The following is a 20,970-nucleotide window of genomic DNA, read 5'->3' on the forward strand; positions in this document are numbered from 1 at the left end:
TTTTAATATATGCCTACACCATATTTTACTTTTCCATTCCCCTAGTGGTGGACCCTAGGGGACTCCAATGTCCTGCTACCAAAAACAATGCCACAGTGAACATGCTTGACGATGTCCTCTTTTGGAGCTGTGTAGCCGGACTGGGAGTGCTCGTCAGTGAGATCGCTGGATACTTCGTATGGACACAGTATCTTGAATGAATTCTCCCTGATGGCTCTTCAAAACTCCTGCAGTGGTCTACATCCCCAACAGTGGTATACAGGGGTTCCCAGTTCCTTTCCATCCCTGCCAACATTTGGCATTATCCAACTTTCTTGTTTTTGCCAGGCTATTGAATGTAAAGTAATTCACTGTTGTGTTCATGTGTATCTAATTATTGGGTTTGGGCATCTCTTCATATACCTATGAGCTATTTGTGTTTCCCCTTCTGTGAATTGCTTATCTGTATACTTTGACTACTTTTCTTTCGGGTTTCCTGCCTTTTTCTGAACAATTTATAGGATTTTTTTGTGTAGTCTAGGAGTAGGTTACATGTGGATTTTAAACATGGAGTCTACACATGGCATCCATCTATAGCAAGGTTTCTCAATCTCAACACTATTAATATTTGGCCAGATAATTACTAGTTGTGAGGTATCCTGTACACTGGAGGATGTTTAGCAGCATTTCTGGCCTCTACCTGACAGATTCGCCAGTGGCACCCCCTACCCAGTTGTGACAACCAAAAATGTCTCCAGACATTGCCAAACATCCTGAGGGGTGGGGAGAAAAATTGATCCCAGTTGAGAACCACTGGTCTATAACCAGTGGTTCATCCTATTGGGTTATAATTATCTAATTCCATTGATTAGAAATCCATAACATTTAATAAAATCCATTTTTATGTCGTGCTTTGTGTTTGGGAGGTATTATTTGAGAAGACCTTATCATTCCTGGGTTGTAAAAATATTTCCCTATAATGTCTGGTCTCAAACTCCTGACCTCAAGTGATCTGCCTGCCTCAGTCCCCCGAAAGTGCTGGGATTACAGGCATGAGCCACCACACTAGGCCCTATAATTTTTTTTTATCAGCTTTATTGTTTAACCTTTAAGTCTTTAATTTATCTATGCTCTACTTTTATATTCTGGATAAAGTAGGTTTGTAGGTATAATTTGATCGACATAGTCACCCAGTTTTTCAAAGCCATCTGCAAGTCAGTGACACCTTTCCTATTAATGTGTGATACCATATTATCACTCATCAAGTTCCCACGTATGTGTGGTCTGTCTGAGCTATCTTGTCTATTCATCTATTTTCCTGTCCTTCCATCAGAAGCACATAATTCTTCTATTACTGTGACCTTGTAATATATCTTAATATCTAGAAGACAAGTCCCTCCTCTTTTTAAAAGCTGGCTCAATCATTTGTGGACCTTTATATTTATTAAGTTTAGAATATTTATCAGGTTTATCAACATAGCCATCTGGAATGCTAATTCAATCATATCAAATTTATAGATTACTTTGAAAAAAATTGACATTTTTACAATGTTCTGTTATTCTATCACAAACATGAAATGCCTCTTCACTTACTCAAAAATTCCTTTTATGTCCTTTAATTGAATTTAAATTTTTTTTCCATAGAGAACTTCTTTACTCCTTGATATATTAATGGCTAGGTATATTTAGTTTCTCTTGCTACTGTGAGTGGCATTTTATTTTCTTATGTTTGATGGTTGGTTCTGTATTTGCTGCTATGGACACATGCTATTGGTTTTTAGTAGTTGATCTTGTATCTGGAAATCTTGTTGAATCCTCTTATCAGTTATAAAAGAGAGTCTGCTGATTCAGTTGGCTTTCTATGCAGATTATTACAGTACTTACAAATAATGATAGTTTTGCCTCTTCCTTTTATTGAGATAGAGTTTCCCTCCGTCACCCAGGCTGGAGTGCAATGGCACGAACTCAGCTCACTGCAACCTCCACTTCCCAGGTTCAAGCAATTTTCTGCCTCAGCCTCCCGAGTAGCTGGGACTACAGGCATATGCCACCATGCCCAGCTAATTTTTGTATTTTTTGTAGAGACAGGTTTTTGCCATGTTGGCCAGGCTGGTCTCAAACTCCTGGCCTCTAGTGATCCACCTATCTAGGCCTCCCAAAGGGCTAGAATTATGGCCAGGTGCAGTGGCTCACGCCTGTAATCCCAGCACTTTGGGAGGCCGAGGTGGGCAGATCACGAAGTCAAGAGATCCAGGCCATCCTGGCCAACATGGTGAAACCCCATATCTACTAAAAATACAAAAATTAGTTGGGCATGGTGGTGCATGCCTGTAGTCCCAGCTAGACGGGAGGCTGAGGCAGGAGGATCGCATGAACCCAGGAGGCAGAGGTGGCAGTGAGCCGAGATCGTGCCACTGCACTCCAGTCCAGTAATAGAGCGAGCCTCTGTCTTTAAAAAAAAAAAAAAGTGCTGGGATTACAGGTGTGAACCACCACACCCAGCCTGCCTCTCCCTTTTAATCCTCACACACTTTTATACTCCTTTGCTAGACTGCCATTAAAAAACACACACACACACACCAGACTGGATGTCTTAAAGAGTAGAAATTTATTTTCTCACAATTCTGAAGGCTCAGATGTTTGTAAAATCAGAGTCATCCAACAACAGTAAAAATTTATTTTCTCACAATTCTTGTGATCTTTTGGCTTGTGGATGGCTGTCTTCCCCCTGTGTCTTTACAATGTCTTGTCTCTGTACCTATATGTGTCCTAATCTCCTCTTCTCATACAGATAACAGTCACATTCTATTAGGGACCAACTTAATGACCTTTTTAAATTTAATGACCTGTGTAAAGACCTTGTCTCCAAATACAGTCCCATTCTGAGGTTCTAGTGGTTAGGATGTCAACATGCAAACTGGGGATACAATGCACCCATAACAATCTCGCATTGCTTGTTCTTGGTTTCAACTGCAGTGACAATCCAAGGTGCTCTCATACGTTTCCATGTTACAGTTATGCCAGGCAGGCACTGATGCCCTGAAGCAATGCATGGGAGAAGGAAAGAATAGGAGTCACGCCTGTCCCCTGGTGAGGCTCCCTGTCCCCATCTGTCTCTGGCTCACATTTCCTTCTGAGTCAAGATTCCTTCCCCTGCAGTACCCCAGAGTTTTCCCACAGGTTTTGTGCTATTTCTTCAGCAGCTCCGTGCCTCCCTCTCCTTCCATGTCCCTCCAGAATTCAAGTTTTGGTGGTGGGGGCAGGAAGAGGGGTAGCGAGGATGGAGAAAACTATCTAGCCAGAAATCCCCATGATCTGATCACACTTTAGAAAGGTCTTTTTGGCTGGAGTGTAGAAACTGATTCAGACATGGGCAATATTGGAGGCAGAGAAACCAGATAAGGGACTATGGCAGCAGATAACCTGTTGACATCCTAAAAAGAGGTTCTGGCAATGGGAATAGAGAAACAGATGGTGTTGACAGGACTCAGTGCTTTTTTACAAGTGGGATAAAAGGCAAGGAAAAGGTCCAGAATGATTCCCAGGTTTCTGGCTTGGGCCACTGGGCAAATGGTGGGGACTTTCACTGTGATATAGGATGTAGCAGAAAGGGGAGGTTTTGGGGTTGAGGGAGGTGGATGGGGAGTGCCCATAAGACATCCCAATTGAGGTGTTTAGCAGGCAGTTGGAGCTCTAGCCCTTGCACCCAGGGGAGAAATGGGGACTGGATGACTTTGGAAGTCAGCAGCCTATGAATGGTAATTGAAGCCACTGGAATGGATGAGCTAAAGTGAGCTTCCTGGGATGGTGTGAGGAGGGAGAATAGAGGACCCAGGATATAACTCTGAAAACCACAACATTTAAGGGCTGATCTGAAAAAGAAGAGAGCAAAGGAGGCTCGGAAGGAGCTGCCAGTGAGATGGCAAGAAACCCAGGCATGTTAAAAGAGCCATGAGAAGAGCAGGTGTTAAGAAATGTGACCAAGATGGGCACAGTGGCACACGCCTGTAATCCCAGCACTTCAGGAGGCCAAAGAGGGAGGATCACTTGAGCCCAGGAGTTCAAGACCAATCCCGGGCAACATGGTGAAACCCCATCTCTTCAAAGAAAATAAAAAAATACAAATATTAGCCAGGTGTGGGGACACATGCCTGTAGTCCCAGCTACTCAGGAGGCTGGGGCAGGAGGATCACCTGAGTCTGGGGAAGTTGAGGCTGTGGTGAGCTGTGATCACATCACTGCACTCCAACCTGGGCAACAGAGCAAGACCCTATCTTAAAACAAATAAGTGAAACCAGAGGACTGAAAGGTGTTCCCTGGATTTAGGGACATGGAAGTCATCAGCCACCTCTGCTCCCAATAGGGGAGGTTGTCATTTTCACCATTGTGACAATAACAGTGATCACAGTGGTATCACCTTAGAATTATGTAACATTTTATACTTTTGTAAGCAGTTTATGTTCCACAACCTTCTTCTGTTTTATGGAAATTGTAGATCATAAAGTCACATGTTAAGGAAGTAGGGAAGTTTGTTCCAGAAAAGAGAAGATTCAGGGGGGATATTCTGAACATGCTGAGAGTTTTCAAATTCCCAAAAGGCTGTGCAGAGTCTTCCAAGCAGAGCTTCAGAGGGCTGCGGACATCAGGGCCTGACTCAGATGTTTGTAAAATCAGAGTTGTCCAACAACAGGATGTGCTACCTCCAAAGATAATGAGAGCCTCACCCCCACTCTACCCACTCCGCCTTCTCAAGCACTTTCAAGTTAATTGTCTCATTTCACCTTTGAAACAGTTCTGTGGGGAGAGAGAGGTGGTTTTCCCTGAACTTACAGATGGAGAACCTGAAGCTTCACTTCTTGTTCCAAGAGCAGTGTTTTGGCCATGCCTTCCATTGGAGACATCTGGGCTGAGCAGTCACCTGTCAGGGAAACCCAGCAGGAATTACTGCCCAGGGGGCCAGGCACGGTGGCTCATGCCTGTAATCCCAGCACTTTGGGAGGCCGAGGCAGGTGGATCATGAGGTCAGGAGATCAAGACCATCCTGGATAACACAGTGAAAACCCATCTCTACTAGAAAATACAAAAATATTAGCTGGGCATGGTGGTGGGCGCCTGTAGTCCCAGCTACTCGGGAGGCTGAGGCAGGAGAATGGTGTGAACCTGGGAGGCGGAGCTTGCAGCGAGCCGAGATCACGCCACTGCACTCCAGCCTGGGCGACAGAGCAAGAGACTCCATCTCAAAAAAAAAAAAAAAAAAAAGAATTACTGCCCAGGGGAAGGAGGAGGGAGCGCATATAGGAGCTAGGGGCCCCTACTAGCTGAGGTTGCTTCTAGCTAAACCATCAGTAACAATGGTTTTCTTTATCACATGGGGTAACGCTCTTTACAGATGAGGAAACTAAAGTACAGAGAAAATGTTAGTGAAAAATAAAGGTCCTCCCAGGTTGCAGTGAGCCGAGATTGCATCATTGTACTCCAGCCTGGGCAATGAGAGTGAAACTCCATCTCAAAAATAAATTAATTAATTAATATATAAATAAAATAAAACTCCTCCCACAGACCCACCAAAGGCAGTCCTTCTACAGACCTCAGCAACAGCATTCTAATCTCACAGGGTTCGAACAGTTATTGATCAGTTTTTGATGGGTTTGTCTGGAGTGGTGTTCTCCACACTGATGGGGCACTGGTCAAGGAATTTCTGTCTCTGTGCCCTGCTGGAACAACCCCTTAATGACTGTGCCCTGCACAGGATCAGCAGTGCCCTACACTCAGACTCTGGGTTACTGCTCTTTGATTCACACTCAGAAAACTCAGCTCTTCTTCTAACAGAGACACCATGTCAGGGAATAAGGACGCAAAGGACCTTGTAGGGCAAATTATGAGCAGTGGCACAATGTTACTATCCAGAAACAAGAGCAGCCATAGACTGCTTCAACTCTTGAGCAGAACTGATCTCTTCAACCTAGGAGAGTCACTGAGACTTCTGGACATCTTGGTGGAGGGTGGAGGGAGGGGGGAAGTGGGAAGCTGGATCCTCACGGATGACATGGAAACTTTCTGCTAATTGGGACAGGGAGTGCTTCTGCAATTAATTTGAAAGAAATGATAAGCAAATGCAATTAATTTGAAAGAAATGATAAGTAAACCAAGTATCTGTCAACAAGAGAATGAATTGATAAATTATGGCATTTCCACATAGCGAAATACTATATAGCATAAAAAATGGATAAACAAGGATATTCACATGTAAAACATCATAGTAGATTTTAAAAGGCAAATTGTATAAAAATGATGTCATATATACAGTATGACAGAATTTAATGTAGTTCAAAACCTGCAAAATAATGCTTTACATGGCTTAAGGATACACATTTGCCAGTGCAGTAAAAGTATAAGTAAAATGACCGGGAATGATAAAAAGCTCATTCAGGGAATTGGCTACTTACTGAGCAAGAAGGCGGCACAGAGGACGATGTGACAGGAAAGGGATGCACAGGAGGTTCTATCATATTGGAAAATCTTTGTTTCTTAGGATCGGTTGGGTATACCCACCTTACATTATTCTTTATGCCTTATTGCTTTCAAAATATGTTTCCTAATAATTTTTTCTGACCATGCCTATCCCCAAAGCGAGTAAGATAAGTCATAGCTATCACATTTATTAACAAATCTGCCTCCTCTGCTGAAGTGTGAGCTTATTCTTTCTTGAGGTCAGAACCACCCAGCTAATCTGGTCCCAGATTCCCGGTCCACAGAAACTGTGTAAAATACCAAATGTTTATTGTTATATTAAGTTTCTAGGTTTGGGAATAATTTGTTCCACAAGAATAGAAAAGTATTATGAGGAACAACTGAGTATTTTTGAGAAAGCAGAGACATAATGAAAGTGGTATTTTTCCAGACTATCTTGTAATCTCCAAAGGACCAAATAACCAAATTTATTTTTGATCTGCAAAGCCCCAGGGGTTAGCACAAATCAGGAAGGGCTGGTGGCCCCAGGCTTGGTGGAGGACAGACAGCATATTAGTAATTTCAGTGCAGTCTCAGCAGACCATTCTTGGTCAACTTTGCACTTTTTTCAATCAAATCTACTTGCCTCAAGGGGATACCCTCCCAAGGACACAAAGTAGACCTTCAGGCTTCTCTGCAAACCCCCAAAGCTCAGGCAGGCATAGGGGAGGGGCAGCTGATTACTGATACTTCAGAGGAGATAAGGAAAACATCCTCATCCTGGCTGGGAGATACTGTGCAGTCATAAGGGACAAAATGGCCAGGAATGGAATCAAAGACCTCTGACCTTCCAGCTCTCTTTGCAGCCTGGAAGGACACAATTCCTTGTTCGATGTCTCGTTTACCATCTTAGGTCAATGCTTCCAGTTAGCACAAAGGTGAGGGTAGGGTAGCGATGGGTACAGGGATGCCTGTGAAAAAAACATGCAAAGGGAAAAAGAAAAACAATTTGGTAAAGCAAAGGGAACAATCTATTTCCCTGGGCTGAAGCATCCAAAGCTGATTCAAAAAGAAAGCTCTGCTATCAAGTGGAAAATGGGTTTTTTCCTAAAGCAAGCTCTCGAAATTGTCCAAGAATTGAGTGCTCTGTGAGGGCGGGGGGATGAGGTTGATCACAGAAACAGATAGGGTCCCCTGAGTGGAAAACATGTGTTATCTTCATTCTGATGTGCTGTTAGGAGCTCAGCTCATGGGCATGGTAGGGAAATATTGTACTGGATTAGGAGCAATCGCTCTAAAGCTAAATTCATCTTCCCCATTTCTTAGGGGTGGAGAAGAGAATAATCAATTATATTTGGGCGCAGGTCACACTATAACAAGGAAATATGCCCTCTGTCAAAAAAGGTTTAAGAGAGAAGGAGTTGTTGTTTGTTTTCGGTGTTTTTTTGAAACTAAATAGTCTTTTAAGAGCAAAATGTAAAAGACTAAGTAAGACCTTAGAAATTTACGCAGAAGCCAAAGAGGCCTCAGCTTGTTCCCTTAGAAGCTCTCCAAGGATCCCATCCATCTGCAAGTGGGAAAGCTGAGGTCCAGAAAAGGGAAGCTGCAGAGTCGAGGTCATACAAAGATAGTTGGCAGAGCTTATACCAGAACCCAGGAACCCACCTGGAAGAGGGCAACAGCTATGAAGTGTTTGAGCCTTTGCAGTCCAGATGGAGGATGAATGTGAGTATGAAGAGCTGTTCGTTTGTTAGACATTATTAACACTAGTCTTCTTGGAGAAAGCCTACTCTAGTCATACAAGATGCTGGTACAGGAAAGAGGACTAGAAAGTAGGAACTCACTGACCCAAGAAGAGCTTATACCCAAGAGCAGCATCTTAGCCTCTGGAAATTGAGTTTTCTTGTGCCTGGGTCCAGCATGGACTTCCTCAGAGCTGGTTTTGGGGAAAAGTCAGCTTAGAAACATGGCAGCAGGGGCTACTTAAAAGAAAAGTAGCCATAGCCTGAATGAAAAGGCAGATAAAGGCAGCAGGTGGAGTGTCTCAGTACCAGAGAGACCTGGGTGTAAATCCTAGCTCTGCCGCTTCCAACCATGCAAGCTTGGCCAAGTCACTGTATATCTCTAGCCTCCATTTCCTCTGCTTTAAAATGGAGATAATAAATATGTATCTTGCAGTGAGCTCAGGGTATATAGGAGGTGATTAATAAATGTTTTTAACTCCATGCTGCGCTTAAGAAAAAAAGAAAAAAGCAGGGGGAAGAAGATACTGATGCATGCACAAACATACTACCTGCCCAGACTGACCCTACTTGCCTGCTGTTTGTAGACCATTCTTTTAGCTACCTTAATACACACTCATTTCCTGATGACAGAGATCTAAATACACACTGTGTGTGTCTTGATCACCAAACTTGCATGTAAGTCCTCCACCAGACTCACTCCCTGGCCACATAAAATTCCTGGATTTGGCCGGGCGTGGTGGCTCATGCCTGTAATCCCAGCACTTTGGGAGGCTGAGACAGGCAGGTCACAAGGTCAGGAGATCGAGACCAGCCTGGTCAACATAGTGAAACCCCACCTCTACTAAAAATACAAAAATTAGCTGGATGTGGTGGCACGTGCCTGTAATCCCAGCTATTCAGGAGGCTGAGGCAGGAGAATTGCTTGAACCCGGGAGGCGGAGATTGCAGTGAGCCAAGATCACGCCACTGCACTCCAGCCTGGCAACAGAGGGAGACTCCATCTCAAAAAAAAAAAAAAAATTCCAATGAATTTAGAAGCCAACATACCCTATGCCCTCCCCTCCCCACCACCTAAATTTTCCCTGGCTGTGCCAATGACAGCACAGAAAACAGTGGGCAAGCATGTAGGTCCCAGAGCAGGCAGAGCTGGGCTCAGATCCTGCCTCCAACTGGCTGAGTGAACTTGGGCAAAGTGTGGGCCCCTGTAGTTTCCTCATCTGTGAGACTGCAGTGACAATCAATACCTATTTTGCTGGTGTTTATGACGTTTAAAAAAGAAGCAATTAAACATAAAGTCAGCCAGTGTTTGTGGTGGTTGCCACTGTTAATATCATATACCATGAAATCGGGGTAGGCTGCCCTCCCCAGAGGGGCAGCTAGGTGTGGCCAGTCTTGGGAATCTGGCCTCTGCTGGGGAGTCGTTACATGGTTCTAAGCAAGTCATTTAACCTCCCTGAGCCCCCATTCCTTCTTCCGGACAATAGATTTTTTTTTCTTTCCAGACAGAGTTTTGCTCTTGTTGCTCAGGTTGGAGTGCAATGGCGTGATCTCGGCTCATTGCAACCTCCGCCTCCCAGGTTCAAACGATTCTCCTGCCTCAGCCTCCCAAGTAACTGGAACTATAGGTGTACACCATCATGCCTGGCTAATTTTTGTATTTTTTTAGTACAGATGGGGTTTCACCATTTTGACCAGGCTGGTCTCGAACTCCTGACCTCAGATGGTCCGCCTCCCAAAGTGCTGGGAATACAGGAGTGAGCCACCACGCCTGGTCTGGAAAATAGATTCTAATACTATCCAGACCTCAGAATGTTTCTGTAATATTCAACTAAGGCAATAGAAACAATAGTGGTTAGAAAACTCTGTAGCATGACTCCATAAAAGGAAAATTACGATTTAGATGTGACTGGACAACAGTAATTCTAAAATGCTTTCATTCCATAGTTACTCAGGATGCAGGCAGAAAAGAGATGAAAATTAGCAGTGGGAGAGGTAAGATAAAATCAAAATATTTGGGGCCTGGAGCCATGGCTCATGTCTGCAAATCTAGCACTTTGGGAGGCTGGTATGGGAGGACTGCTTAAGGCCAGTAGTTCAAGACTAGCCCGGTCAACATAGCAAGACCCCCATCTCTAGTTTAAAAAAAAATTAAAAAAAAAAAAAGATTTGGAAATCTCTAATAGCACAAAATCTACCCAAAGCAGAACATTTGAATCCCATCTTAAACCCTATTTAGTTATTTCTACTATTATTTCATTTTGGATTACAATCTTTTTTGTCTGTTTACTTCCCAAGAACAGTTGTCTTTTTTCTGTTCTCTAGCGTTACTAAACAATAGAAATACTCCAGTTAAGAGCTTTCATAGCAACAATCCTCCACATGACTAGTCAGGAGCCAAGGTAAAATTCTATGGGACAGGAGACACAAAGCACCTCTAAAGCAATACTGGTCTTTCCCAAGAAGGGAATGAGGAAGCCAACTGAGCAAATGCAGGAATCTTTATGGTGACCTAAAAACATCAGTTCCAGCCATGTGTCATCTTTCCAGGTCTTGGAAAGTGGACAAGACCAAGAGATCACACCACGCCCGATTGAATCCAAATGCTGCCCTTTAAAAAGGTACCTCATACATTAAAATGGTCTCCTCACCCAAAAAAGGGATGTGTGTCTAGAGGATTGTGGTGAGGGCTACATGAATAAACTCTGTAAAAGGTTTATCCAAGGGCCTAGTGCCTAATTCCTAATTAAGTGCTCAATAAACAGGTTTTTTTTAAATCTCCAGCTGGAACTTTGAGGCTTTCTGTTCTTTTCTATCTGATTTTCCATATAATACCCTCTTTTGCTTTCCCAATAACCCAACCAGATGTCTATAGATAGGACTCATTAGCACCACTTGACTGTTGAGAAAATCATGTCTTGGAGAAATGAAGTGACTTGGCCTAGGTCACACTGGGGATGACTAGAAGGGAAGACTTGATGCCTTCCAAGGCCTGCAGTAAAAGGCTGTCCTCACAGACCCCAAGGAGAAGCCCTGGAATCACCAGAGGAGCAAAGCAAGAGCCAAGAATGTCAAATCTCATACAAAGCCCCCTACACAGGGTGACATTCCAGACTCAGTATTCTTATGGAGGAGCAAATGTGGCTCAGTTTCCCCAACCCCGTCTGAGCCAGGGCCTGGTGCCAGTGCTGCCCAGCTGACCACTGTCAGAGCCACCAGCACCTGACCACAGACAGGCACCCATCAGCTTCCCACAAAGCTTGTCCTGTCGGCTTTGGATGGGCACGCCCCTCTGTGACCGGAAAACCAGACGTTCTGCACCATTTCCAGACTCTGACGTGGGTGCCTGCTGCTCAGCTGCTGTGGCAAATCTCTTTCCACAGACCATATCAGCAGGTTTACCATAAAGTCACCATCTCACAGCTTTCAGCCCAAGTCCCTGGTTAGTCATGCTCCTTCTGGTTTCCCTTTATATACGGGAACGGAGAGACCCCAGAGATGAGGGAAACTGCTCCCATGATTTTCACTCTCATGAGCCCCACAAGGCCCTAAACTTGAACAGGAATCCCTGAATTATCTAGACTACCAGGGCCCTAGACTTGCAGACTCTGACAGTTGGAAAACACCCTCAGAGAACATCTAATCCAGGCATGGGCCAACTTTTTCTCTAAAGGGCCAAATTATAAATATATTAGGTTTGGTGGGTCACATCCAGTTTCTGTCAAATATTCTATTTTTATTATTCCCTTTACAAATAAAAAAAAAAAACACTCTTAGCTCAAGGCCTGGGGCAGAATTTGGCCTGAAGACCATGGTTGGTGGATCCCAGCTTCACCCAACCCTGTCACCACACAGAAGGAAAAACGAAGATCCAAAGAGGTTAAGTACACTTCCCCCCATGATGGAAATGTTCTACATTTGCACTGACCCAGCACAGTAGCCAGTAGCCACTTGTAATGTTGCTAGTGGGATAGAAGAACTGAATTCATTTTCCTTTAATTGTAATTCATCTCAATTTAAATAGCCACCTGTGGCTAGTGATGACCTTATTAGACAGCTAGAGTGAGAGATTCCTGGAATCTCTATTCAGTGTTGAGCCATATGTCTTCAGACTCCTTGTTATATGAGAAGTAAATGCCTAATTTTTAAGTCACTGTAAATCAATACATTTACCTGCAGTTATATGTATTCTAGTAGATCCTACTGAAATGGGACATTCCCTTGACCCCTTCATGGGGCCCCTTGTAAAGTGGGCAGCTCATTTACTCGGCTGCCACGCTCCATCCCTTATAGGAGGGAGCACATGAGTGGATGGGTACAGGAACCAGAGCAAACAAAGGCTGGAACCCCCGGCCATTCTTTCCAGCGGGAGCAGGCCCTGTGCAGGCCTCACGGCTGTGTACAAGCATATTACAATGCTCTTTTAGCTCTGCCGTCCAGGATGGGGTGCCTGCAACCCCCGAGCCCCAGAGGGCATGTTACCAGCTCAGTGGCCCATTTTCCTCATCGTATAGAGCAGTTGCCCTCTGCCAACAAGGGCAAAGGGCCAGTGTGACAGCCTTTTGGAGTTCCCACACCGAATGGGTCCCCAAATTCTTATCTGGTATTCAGGAAGAATCAGGTCACACAAACGGTTTCAAAGGTGGTGAATGCAGAGTTTTTACTGAGTGACGGAGGTGGCTTTCAGTGGGATGAGGAGCTGGAAAGGGGATGCAGTGGGAAGACAATCTTGCCCTGGAGTTCAACCATCCCAGGATGAACCCTTCTCTGACTGTCCCCAGCCAAACTCCTCACCATGTTCAGACACTTCTCTCCTTCTCTGCCACACAACTCTGCTGCTCTGCTGCTCATGGATCCTGGGATCTGGAGTTCTTACGGGTATAGGATAGGGGGTGGAGTGGGCCAGAGTGGTCTTGGAAAGGCAACATTCAGGCACAAAAATAGGAATACCTGTTCTCCTTTAGGGCCATAGGTCCAGGCTTGAGGGTGGAGCCCTCATCAGGGACCCTGCCCTCCTGCCTCCTGTTCGAGTCACTACCAGAGAAAGAGAGATTAGGAGATCCCCAGGGCTTCCACTGCCCATGAGATAACATTCAAGTCAATCAATCCCATTTTATTTGCATCACAAAGGATAGTTACTATCAGCTAACAATGGGTTAGGAGAATATCCAAATGGAAAGGAAGGGGTAGAAAAGAGTTCTCTTCACTCACTCAGATCCTCTCTTTGACCAAAGACACAAACTTCTGTAACACCCAAGGTTGGGGGAAGCTGGTCATTTAGAGTCAAAGTGAAGAGTAGAATGAGATGCACCAGGCCTGTCATGTCCTGGCTCCGGTCCTTTCCCTGCCACACCCACCTAGGGCAAGTCACTTCTCTCTCTGAAGTTCACACCCGTCACGTGTAAGGTTGAGGATAATCAAGTTTCTCCTGCCTAGCTCAAGGAGTCATTGTAGGCTCAAGTCAGAATGGATGGAAGTACTTTGTATAAACAGTAAAGCACTAGTGAGGAAATTCCTAGAGAATATCATTCCAGGCAACACTGAAGGCCTCAGCAAGTCTCACCACCTGCTCCGAGAAGTAGACACACCTAACATCCTGCACTGGTTGGATGTTCACCACTAACTGTACTCTTCACTTTGACTCTAGATGGTCAGCTTCCCCCAACGTTGGCTGTTGTAGACGTTTGTGCCTTTGGTCAAAGAGAGGATCTGAGTGAGGGAGGAAGACTGTTCTACCCCTTCCTTTTGGTTTGGGATCTTCTCCTAACTCAGTGTTAGCTGATTGTAACTGTCTTTTGTGATGCAAATAAAATGGGATTGATTAACTTGAGTGTAATCCCATGGGCAGTGGAAATCTGGGCTCTTTAGGCCCATATTTCATTTTCAAGTAGTAGAGCATTCCACCACCTTGCCAGGTGTTGGGAGAGCCCCACTCTCATAAATGAAGATGGAGTAGGCACAAGGCTCCAGTTAGTACCTGGAATGACTACAGGTCGGTACCCTCAGACACGTGCAACATAGCTGAACCCTCATCACTGCCCCACGGTAGGTATTGATCCCCCCAAACGATGATAGGTCAAATCTGAACACAGAAGTAGGTAGTAGGCTAGCAAAGCTTCTAGGGTCGCTTAGAAGTAGAGAGCTGGGGAGAATGGATTCCCCTCCAGGAAACGCAGAGAGAGAACCCCAGGATCCTAGAGCGATGGCAGTGCACAGGATAAACAGAAGCCATAGGAAACCTGCCAGGAGGGAGGGTGTCATGAAAAATGGTTTGGGCCAGAAAAGCAGCCTCCAGGCTGAAATATATAGGAAGATTTATGTTAATATACTCCACCATCACCCTTTGCCCACCAAGAATGCCAAATAGAATTGGATTATACTTACCTATATACCGTTAAAGGATAATTGCTAAAAGAATGCATAATCACAACATTCACTGAAAAATCAAAGAAATGCATATCAATGATTTAGCTCATTAGTTTGTGACAGAACTAGTAGGATGTCACATCTAGTTGCAAGGATAATTCCAAGAACCAGATATACACAAGCAAGAAGTACTGAAATGAATAAAGATGCAAAACTGATTTATTCCACCGGAGATGGGTAAGACCATTGTATTACCACCAGAAAATGTATTTGCATATCTATGGACAAGAACCATTTGCATCACTCCCAGTCATCTACAACTTACAGTTCTGAAGCAGTTCAAAGGCAACAAAAGGCCCAGAGGCCTCATAGAAACACCTAGTTTTCTGAGGAAGACACCCAGTCATCTTTTCGGTCCATTTCAAAAGTCATTCACCATTTTTCCTACGATATCAAGGTCTTACCCCAACCACCTTCCCTCCTCACTCTCAGTTGTCCACGGGAGCATGGGAATGGACAGAACTTTCCAGGAAACGATATGGCCTATTCTGGAGCTAGGGAAAATGAATGTGAGCAGTAAGAAGTGGGCATGAAAATAGAATCCTTGAGCACAAAGAGACCTCATACCAAAGACATTGTTATACAGAAGCAGAAATAGACCAGAGAGGAAAGGGGATTTTCCTAAAGATACACAGCAGAGTGGACATGACGCCTTCCCTTCAATAACACACACACTTTTTAAGGCAGAAGGGCTGACAAAGGAGGGTGCCAAGGGATTATTCATTCTCTCTGGTCTAGGGAGAGTGACTACCAGAGACCTCTCCCCTAAGATGTGTTATTTATCTTCCTTGAGCCACATCTACAAAACAGGGGTGGTACTCACACCTCCCTCACTGTGTATTGTCAGGTTTAAAAGGGACAGGTTTAGATAAAATGCCTGTCCCATAGCAGGTGCTTCATAGACATCATTTCCTCTCACCGTCCTGAGTAGCTGTGTGACCCCAAAGAAGTGACAGGGGTCATTCTGCTTTCACTTGGCTGGGGGTTACAATCATATAAACAAGACTGCGGCTTCTTACCCGCGATGAGTCACAGGCTGCTTTCCAGCTCAGATTCAATTCATCTGGAGACAGTTCTGATGATTTCAGACCCTGGGCTCTTTCAGCCCCAAGGCCTCAGGCCACTACTACATTTCCCATGCCAAACTGGCCTCTTATAACAAACATGAAGAAAACACAGAAAAAGAGGAGAAGACAAAAAAATATATATATTAAGTATAAAAGTTTCGCCCCATTCTCCAGGAGTCAGGTGGTGGGTGGGTGGGTGGAGAGATGGCCAGGGCACGGTGGGAAGGGCCCCAGTGAATTGTACCCTTGGTGCAGGGAACCCACAAACAGAGACACTGGCCTTGTTTCCCATCACTGCGAAGCCATCGTGACCTTCAAACAGCTCGCAGGGCGGGGCCCTTCACATCTTCTGAGTCCTGATATGACTGAGCATCCATTATACAACCATGCTGTGAACAACTTGGTCTCAGTCCTCGACCACAATCTCAATTTCGGGGCATCCCTGATCTCTCTCTGCAGAGAGATTCAGAAGAGGCCCCAGAGATAGTAAAAGTTGGGGGATGGTGGGAGTTATTTTTTGCTACTGTTTTTTTCCGATTCACACCATCATGTGATAATGGGACCTTTCCCTTTCTCTGGGGGTGAACCTTGCAAAACCACCCAAAGTCAGACCAGGAAGCAACCCCCCAAAGTTCCTGGGATTTAGTCTTCTGCCTTCTACAAGGTGAAATGGCAAACCTAATAAGGGCAAAATCCTGACTCTTCCAGAACTGATAGAAATGTAGACCCTGCCAGGTGCAGTGGCTCATACCTATAATCCCAACACTTTGGGAGGCCGACATGGGTGGATCATCTGAGGTCAGGAGTTCGAGACCAGCCTTGCCAACATGGTGAAACCCTATCTCTACTAAAAATACCAAATTTAGCCAGGTGTGGTGGTACACGCCTGTAATCCCAATTACTCAGGAGGCTGAGGCAGAAGAATCGCTTGAACCTGGGAGGCAGAGGTTGCAATGAGCAGAGATTACACCACTGCACTCCAGTCTGGGTGACAGAGCAAGACTCCATCTCAAAATAAAAAATGTAGATCCTGAATAGAAGCCCTTTGTTTCTCTGAAACATTGGAGTTTACAAATCCTGTTTACGAAAAGGATCAGAAGAGAGTTGCTCTGCCTGAAGCCTGTGCAAGAGGGCAGAGCCCTTTCTGTTCAGCCATTCCCTGATTTCTGGGATGATATCTACATGAACCTAAGTTTTGTCAATGGGGAAATTGAGGTCAGAGAACATAAAATGATTCTAGGCAATCCAATGAGAAAACCGTGGGATTTTAGACTGTCTAAAGACTCACTCTAAACCCCAGGACTCTGAATGCCTTCCAAGTCGATAATCTGGACGTAGTAATCTTCCTCCTTTTTGAAAGATCACAAGATAAAGAAGTGATTGTAAACCTGGACACCAGAGGCATCCCAATCCTGGACACTGTCAGCAGGTGAGGCAGGGACTTCTGCTTTTCCCTAAAGAAGTGAGATTTCAGCTGCAAGGCTGTGACCCGAGGAACCAGCAGAGGAATCTTAATCTCAACATCATCTCCTTTATTAGAAGCCATCATTCTGCCCACAGGAACCATTGTCCCATGTGATTCAAACTAACAGGACATCAGTAAAAACAGCTATCATTTAATTAAAAAAAAAAAAAAGATGAACTGACAGGACAAGAATCTCCGGACTGCTCCTTCTAAGATCTAGTTGGCCTCTGATGGAAGGGGATTCAATGCAGTCCTGGGGAGCCCTTCCATCTCACAGCTGTTGATGCCTGTAGCCAATACCTTCAATCTCTCACCCATCCTGAATTCTTTTTTTTTTTTTAAGACACAGCCTTGCTCTGGCACCCAGACTGGAGGGCAGTGACACAATCACAGCTCACTGCAGCTTTGATTTCCCAGGCTCAAGTGATCCTCCCACCTCAGCCTCCTAAGTAGCTGGGAATACAGGCATGTGCCACCACACCCAGTTAATGTTTTAACTTTTTGTAGAGACAGGGTCTCACTATGTAGCCCAGAGTGGTCTTGAACTCCTGAGGAGCTGAGACTCCAGTCATCTGCCACCACACCCAGCTAATTTTCTAATATTTTGTAGAGACAGGGTCTTGCTATATAGCCAGAGTGGTCTTGAACTCCTGGATCCAAGCATTCCTCCCACCTCGGCCTCCCAAAGTGCTGGGATTACAGGCGTGAACCGCTACATCTGACCCTGAATTCTAAATGAAGTGAAATCACAAACCATGAACTAGTAAAAAGAAAGCACTCTCTTTAATGTATTTCAGCATAAGCCATGGAGGAAGGGGATAAAAAGGTGGAAACAAAACGAGACAGGCCCCAGATCCATTTAGCAAACTTATGGAGGTTAGGCTGGGTATACTCAAGTGACGAGAAAATGAAACAGCTATTGTTCCCTGGGGCAATGTTATAGAACATCTTATTCTGTCTTCTGAAAGCAGAGCTAGAATATGTTTTTAACTAATACATCTGCAACTGGTCAGTTACTACTTAAAGAGACATGAGCTATAAAGGAGGTAATCCCATCCAGGGTGCAGACAACCAGGATGTTCTTAGTGGCCCCAAAGTCTCAAGTAGGTAAGCCCCTTTCCTCTTATGAACCTCAGCATTCCCCAGAATTGCATAGTGGGAAAGGCATTTAGGTAAATTTTTGTCTTCAGACACCCTCGCTCTGACGTTCTTTGGGATTTGATGATGGTCACATTTGGCTTGCTCTAAAACAGGATCAGAAAGAACAGGCAGGCCCCCAGAGTTCAGCCCCTCCAACATGGGTCTGTTTCAGTGCCCTGGACATTGGCGCTGTGGATACCAAGGAATTGGATCTAACTTTGCTTGTATTTAACCCGAGTAAGCAAACAAAGCATTTAACTTTGTGTTTAAGATTTAGAAAGTTTGCCAGAATCACTTTTATTTCTTCCACAAAAGGAAAATGACCAAGTGAGGCCAGGCACCATCATTCATGCCTGTAATCCCAGCACTTTGGGAAGTCAAAGAAGGAAGATCATTTGAGGTCAGAAGTTCAAGACCAGCCTGGCCAACATGGCAAAACCTCATCTCCACAAAAAATACAAAAAAAAATAATAATAATTAGCCGGGCATAGTGGTACACACCTGTAATCTCAGCTGTTCAGGAGGCTGAGTCATAAGAAGTGCTTGCACCTGGGAGGTGGAGGTTGAGTGAGCTGAGATGGCACCCCAGCCTGGGTGATAGAGTGAGACTGTCTCAAAAAAAGAAAAAAGAAAAAGGAACATGACAAAGTGAGTGGTTCTTCCGAATACCATCAAAACAATTGAGTTTTTTTTTTTCTCACATTTATTACTCAATCTCTTGCATAAACTATTATGAAGTGTAAAATCAATGTTCAAATTAACAATGTTTTAATTTTTACTCTAACCATCATTTTATGACATACATAAATATGTAAGGATTATTTCGAAGGTATTTAAAACAACTAATGGTAAAGAATCTTCCCTATATATAACAGAAAACTAAATTATCCTCTTTTCTGGCTGGAATCATGGAACATGTCAAAAAGAAGGAGGTTCCTGCTGTGCTAGAAACCCTTAAGAAAAAGTCAAGGAATTTGCAGAGCTGAAGATAAAGTGCCTGAGAATGAAGTTTGCCCAAAAGATGCTTCTAAAGGCAAGGAGGAAGCTTATCTATGAAAAAGCAAAGCACTATCATAGGAAATATATGCAGATGTACAGAACTGAGATTCAAATGGCTAGGGTGGCAAGAAAAGCAGACAACTATGTACCTGCAGAACTGGCGTTTGCCATCAGAATCAGAGGTATCAATGGTGTGAGTCCAAAGGTCTGAAAGGTGTTGTAGCTTCTTTCCCTTCGTCAAATCTTCAATGGAACCTTTGTGAAGCTCAACAAGTCTTCAATTAACATGCTGTGGATTGTAGAACCATATATTGCATGTGGGTACCCAAATCTGAAGTCGGTAAATGAACTAATCTATAAGTGTGGTTATGGCAAAATCAATAAGAAATGAATTGCTTTGACAGATAACGCTTTGATTGCTCAATCTCTTGGTAAATACGGTATCATCTGCATGGAGGATCTGATTCATGAGATCTATACTGTTGGAAAACACTTCAAATAAGCAAATAACTTCCTGTGGTCCTCCAAACTATCCTCTCCAGAAGGTGGAATGAAGAAAAAGACCACCCATTTTGTAGAAGGTGCAAATGCTGACAACGAGGAGGACCAGATCAACAGCCTTCTTAGAAGAATGAATGAAGGTGTCTACCATGATGATTTTTCTAATCCGGTCAGTTAATAAGTACCTGCTCTTGAATTGAAAGAAAAAAAAAAGGAAAACTCAATTATCAAAACTAGTTTTATCTCCTTTAAAATTTGTATCTTATTTAAAGAATATATTACCAGAAGCCTAAAGAACCATGAAGCCTGGATTAAAATGCAGTGAGCTGCGATCGTGCCACTGTACTCCAGAGCCTGGGTAACAGAGCGAGACTCCGTCTCAAAAACAAAAAAAAAGTATTCTTAAAACTTTTTCCAGCTGAGCGTGGTGGCTCACGCCTGTAATCCCAGCACTTTGGGAGGCTGAGGTGGATGGATCACTTGAGGTCAGGAGTTCAAGACCAGCCTGACCAACATGGTGAAACCCCGTCTCTATTAAAAATACAAAAAAAAAAAAAAATTAGCCAGGCATGGTGGCAGGTGCCTGTAATCCCAGCTACTTGGGAGGCTGAGGCAGGAGGATGGCTTGAACCCGGGAGGCAGAGGTTGCAGTGAGCTGAGATCGTGCCACTGCACTCCAGACTGGGTGACAGAGTGAGACTTTGTCTCAAAAAAAAAAAAAAACAAACACCAACAACAAAAAAAAACTTTTTCCTTAGCCTTCTTTCTTGCTGACAAGTTCTATAGTACTTAGAAATTGCCCAAGAGAGAGTCCTACTTCTGATGTGTTTTGTTCTTGGTTTGCTTTTGTTTTTTTCCTGACTTGGCAGCAATGGGACTGAAACACATGTCCCTTGCTTCTCAGTTCAGTTCTCAGGCCACGGCACAACTGTTTCCATGTTATAAGCCTAGGACCTCTGAAAAAGCTTCTCATCTCCAAAATAGACTCTTCCCAATCCCAAAATAAAGCTTAAGAAGCCTTTCACAATGACTCACTCAGAAGCAAAGTTTCCCCAACAGAGAAGCAAGTCATGAAATAAACACCCCCTAAGCTCCAAGCACCTGCTGTGTGCCGTGGGCACTCTCCAAGCCAGGAGGGCCTCAGAGAACAGTAGAGCCATGGGAAACTGCTCTCTAGCATTTACTTTCCCCTTGTACTGGA

General features: G+C 44.2%; 1 pseudogene; it reads left to right on the forward strand.

The window, feature by feature from the left end:
• Positions 1-19,177: 19,177 nt before the first annotated feature.
• LOC117099257 lies at positions 19,178-19,947 on the forward strand (annotated as a pseudogene).
• Positions 19,948-20,970: the final 1,023 nt, after the last annotated feature.

Source organism: Trachypithecus francoisi, unplaced genomic scaffold, assembly GCF_009764315.1.
Source record: "Trachypithecus francoisi isolate TF-2019V2 unplaced genomic scaffold, Tfra_2.0 Lachesis_group16, whole genome shotgun sequence".
Taxonomy (NCBI): Eukaryota; Metazoa; Chordata; class Mammalia; order Primates; family Cercopithecidae; genus Trachypithecus; species Trachypithecus francoisi.